Raw genomic sequence first — 5,000 nt, forward strand, 5'->3', positions numbered from 1 at the left:
TTGATATGGGAAATCCGATTTCGACTCTTAACGGATAAGGCGTCGATGCTGTGATCGAAACTGGTACTGAAAGCTCTATCGTTTTATCCACTTGATTATGGTGGCTGTGATAAGTCACTGTGCTGAAAGAAAGGTTGGGGGGGGGGGGGGGGACAGAGGCGGGCATTGACATGGTAAAAACAACCAGACAAAACACATCGTGTGACGGAAGATGGATAGATTTGATGTTGACGGCTGAAATCTGTTCTATTCTTTTTTTATAAGTATGAAAGAACGCACGCGCTCGCGCTTTCTTCAGATTCACTTTTTTTGTTTGAATACACATCCAAATACCAGCATTAAGCGGGGATATGTTTTAAGAGAAATGCATTTTGTTGCTGTTATTGTTGTTGTTGTTGTTGTTAGCGGGGATATGTTTAAGAGAAGTGCATTTTGTTGTTGTTATAGTTGTTGTTAGCGGGGATATGTTTAAGAGAAGTGCATTTTGTTGTTGTTATAGTTGTTGTTAGCGGAGATATGTTTAAGAGAAGTGCATTTTGTTGTTGTTATATTTGTTGTTGTTGTCATCTGCTTCGAGTGATACATGCTTAATATTTGTACCTTGAGATACCTTGTGACATGAATATCTCATGTTTCGTGGGGGGTTTTTTTCACCCTTTGCTTGGCAATTGAACCAAAACCACTGACGGCATCAGGGATGGGATTTCTTGGTGTGCGTGTCCGCATAAACTTTGTTTCCCTCAGGCCAGACATTCCACGTTTGCCTTGATGCTTTTGCTTGTCTTTCCTTTTTATGTTGTTCCACCTTCCGACAGCCATAGCCTTTGGGAGTGTGAATGTGATGCATGAAAGTTATCAATGCTTTTTCGTCCATCCAACGAAATAAAGAAACGAAATGCAACAGTTTTCGCTTTTGTTCCTTGACTGAGCTCGTTCTGTCATTTCACACCCACGCCCACACCTTCTCCCACACATACTCACACCCATACCCACCCCCTCTCTCTCACACACCCACACCCATAGCCACCCCTTCTCCCATACACTCACACCCATACCCACCCCCTCTCTCACACACCCACACCCATAGCCACCCCTTCTCCCATACACTCACACCCATACCCACCCCCTCTCTCACACACCCACACCCATAGCCACCCCTTCTCCCACACATACTCACACCCATACCCACCCCCTCTCTCACACACCCACACCCATAGCCACCCCTTCTCCCATACACTCACACCCATAGCCACCCCCTCTCTCACACACCCACACCCATAGCCACCCCTTCTCCCATACACTCACACCCATAGCCACCCCCTCTCTCACACACCCCACACCCATAGCCACCCCTTCTCCCATACACTCACACCCATACCCACCCCCTCTCTCACACACCCACACCCATAGCCACCCCTTCTCCCATACACTCACACCCATACCCACCCCCTCTCTCACACACCCACACCCATAGCCACCCCTTCTCCCATACACTCACACCCATACCCACTCCCTCTCTCACAACCTACACATATGCCCTCTCTTTCACACCGACTCACGCGCACCCTTCTGTGAGGATTCCAGGCGCAGTTTGCAGTTAAGAAACACTGCAGCTGCCTTCTTCTTCCTTCTTCCTTCTTCTTCTTCTTCTTCGTTGTCGTCATCGTCGTAGTCGTCGTTCATAGGCTGCGACTCGTACACACGAGTGGGCTTTACGTACACGACCGCTGTAGGCAGCCATACCGCGTCGGGTGAGGGTGAGGGGGTGTGAGAGGGGGTCCGGAGGGAGCGGGGGTGCTTAGACAATTGTGTCACGCGTCTGTTGAATCGCGGGTACAGGCAACATTGGACACCCACGGAAGTGACTCAACAGCCCTGGGAGTAGAGAGAGAGAGAGTCTCCTCTGGTGTGTGACAGCAGCTCGGGGTGTTTGTGGGGGTGGGGGGGGATGGATCGGGATGAGCGGCTGTAAGGGTCAGACTAACTGAAACACTCCCGAAAACGGAGTATGGCTGTCTACATGTCGGGGTAAAAACAATCGTACACGTAAAAGCCCTCTCGTGTACATACGATACGAGTGAACGTGGGAGTTGCAGCCCAGTCCTAGAGCAACTGAAACTTGAAAGGTGATGTCCTACGTGTGCTAAACAGAATCAGGATGTCCCAGACACAAGGACTGAGGTCTCAGTTCTGATGAGGGTCTCCTCACCTAGCTGTCTGAGAGTGACCTGTCACAGATGAATGATAATAATCATAATGATAACAATAATACTGATTAATAATGATGATGATGATGATGATATACAGAATACATAATACTTTAATATTTTCAAAAAAAAAATAATCTGTGGAGAAAACAATAATAACAACAACAACAACAATGGGGGGGTTGGGGGAGGGGGGGTGACGGGGGAGGGGGGGAGCCGGTGTTCAAAAATTAACTCGGGGCACTACTGATATTCAAGAATTACAAACTGTACAAATGGAACGTGTCACGGACGGACGAAGCGCGCGCGCACACACGCTTTCAAGCACGCACCCACGCACGCACGCACGCACGCACGCACACACACACACACACACACACACACACACACACACACACACACTCATAATTGTGATAGTAATCATCATCATCAGTAACAATAATGGTAACTATAATCATTATTATTATTTTTATCATTATCATTATCATTATAATGTTGTTAATACACACACTCATAATAGTAAAAGTAATCATTATCATAACAATAATAATAAGTATAATTATTATCATTATCATCATCATTATTATCATTATTGTTATTATCATTTTTGTCATTATCGTCATTATTATTATTATCATTAATGATGATTATGATGATGATAAGCATTAGAAGTAACAGCACTACTATTATGATAATTATTATCATTACCATGATCAGTTGTCGGTGGTAGTGGTGTTTTGGGACTTATAGTGAATCTAGTTCGCACGTGTAATGTATCGTTATTTCACTTCATCTCATTTGATATGCCCTTTACACCTGTTCCTCAATATCCAAAAACAATGCCCGTTGGAAAATTTTCAGCCTGTAAAATCTTTTTGGTACATTGTGAATACTCAGTTTGATGGAGGTATATTTCAGCAGTGTTTCTTATCACTATGTACAAGCTAATTCTGTATAATTGAAGTCTTTTGAAAGCAAATCTTTTGAAATAAGGAATAAAATGAAAATAACATACCAAAATGATTAATAAACTCAAAATGAGATAAAAGAAGTAAAATAGAATGAAATAAAATATTGGACTAATTATAGAAATATAATTGAAACTTCCAACAAAGTAGATAATGAGAAACAAAAAGAAAGAACCAAAAGAGAGAAGAAGAGAAGAAAAAAAAGAGGTTCTGGCGAGGTTCGAACTCGCGACCTTCTGCGTGTAAAGCAGACGTGATAACCACTACACCACAGAACCATCTGCTATCCGATGTCTTTCATACTAACTTTATGCTTATTCCCACTTCTCCTAGTCATTTCTTCAGTCTTGTGACTTGGCGTAATTCCTTCAGCTCTTTATTATTTTCTTTCTGTCTTTTTGTATGATATGAAATCATTTCTTCGTCAAACTAACTAAAAAAAAATAAAAAAAAAAAAAAAGAAAGACGAATATTAAAAAACGAAATATTTTAAGTGAATCAACTTTAGTTCAGAGGAGTTTTTAAATGCATACGAGCTGATCCATAAGCGCAGCGTCACACAATATGAACAGGAAGAAAGAATGAATGAAAGAGACAAAGAAAAGAAAAGGTAGTAAAAGCTTGACCTCCATTCGCGCATGTCAGGCCTTGTATTGACCTGACAGTTCAGGGGAGGTAAGAGAAAAGATCGCGGATTCTAAAACAGCCGACAATGGGAATTGATGCAAAGGTTCCAGCAATACAAAATGCATATATACATACCCAAGAGCTAAAGTTAAGACAGGAATGAAGACAAGAGATCGAAACGAATTTGTTGGAACTTGAGAGGTGTGCGCGAAAATATACATTGAGTGCAGCGGAGAAAATAGGTTCCTCTGAACAGACTGGCGAAGTTGGCAAAGTTCAAGGTTAGCAGCAAATATGAAGAGCAGCGTAAAGAGTGGTGTTGTAAACAACCTGACAGCTCATACTCTTGAGTTGAAGCTTCCCGGATAGGGATTCGGTTGTATCGTAGCCCCGTCTGCTGTATTGACTCGGCGTCTGCTTAACTTCTTCCACTATTTGCAGCACCGATTTTCATTATCAGGTTTTGTAATCATCTCGCACACGATTGGTCTCCCTTTGCTCATTGGGAATTTCCAGAAGGAAGGCGATCCGGAGGGTTGGAGTGGAGGTCAGTGCGTTCGGGCAAATCCATGCACGCCACAATGCACGTGCTAGGCAGATGCCGGACAGCAAAATAACACAACGTTATTATCAGGCCTTGAGTGCATGCATATATTATCGTGAACCCAGCAGAGTGGAATTCTACAAAACCTTAGTTTCCACAAGAAAACACTTTTGTTGCCACGGGTTCTTTTTCAGTGCGCCAAGCGCGTGCTGCAAACAGGACCTCGGTTGATTGTCGCATCCGATTGACCAGACGCTCAGTTTGATTCTCCGGTCAAACTTGGGAGACAAGACGAGAGCAGAAACTAAACCCAATGGAAAGTGTAAGTCGCGCCCTCATAATTTTGGGAATTCCCGGAAACAATTCGTAGACCAAGCGCGCAAAAGCACGAACAAGGAACTGGAAAAAAAAAAAAGGTCAGATCGCAGTTTCAGCTTGTCAGTTTCAAAAAAGTGTCAAAGTGAGCGGACTGATCCAAATACACATTTGAATATAAAAAAGGGGCCGGGAGGGGGGGGACTGAATTGCAGTGTATTGTGAAAATGATAACATTAATAACAATGATAAAAATGATAACAATAACAACAACTTACAACAACAACGATAAATGACGATGATGATGAAAATGATAATAATAATGATTGTTTATCTTCA

General features: G+C 42.9%; 1 non-coding gene across 1 annotated transcript; it reads right to left on the reverse strand.

Moving 5' to 3' along the window:
• Nucleotides 1–3,380: 3,380 nt before the first annotated feature.
• On the reverse strand, nucleotides 3,381–3,453 carry Trnav-uac (transfer RNA valine (anticodon UAC)). Its single transcript has one exon. It is a non-coding gene; the product is annotated as a tRNA-Val (tRNA).
• Between the last annotated feature and the right edge of the window lie 1,547 nt (nucleotides 3,454–5,000).

This window comes from Babylonia areolata, chromosome 23 (genome assembly GCF_041734735.1).
Source record: "Babylonia areolata isolate BAREFJ2019XMU chromosome 23, ASM4173473v1, whole genome shotgun sequence".
In the NCBI taxonomy this organism is placed as follows: Eukaryota; Metazoa; Mollusca; class Gastropoda; order Neogastropoda; family Buccinidae; genus Babylonia; species Babylonia areolata.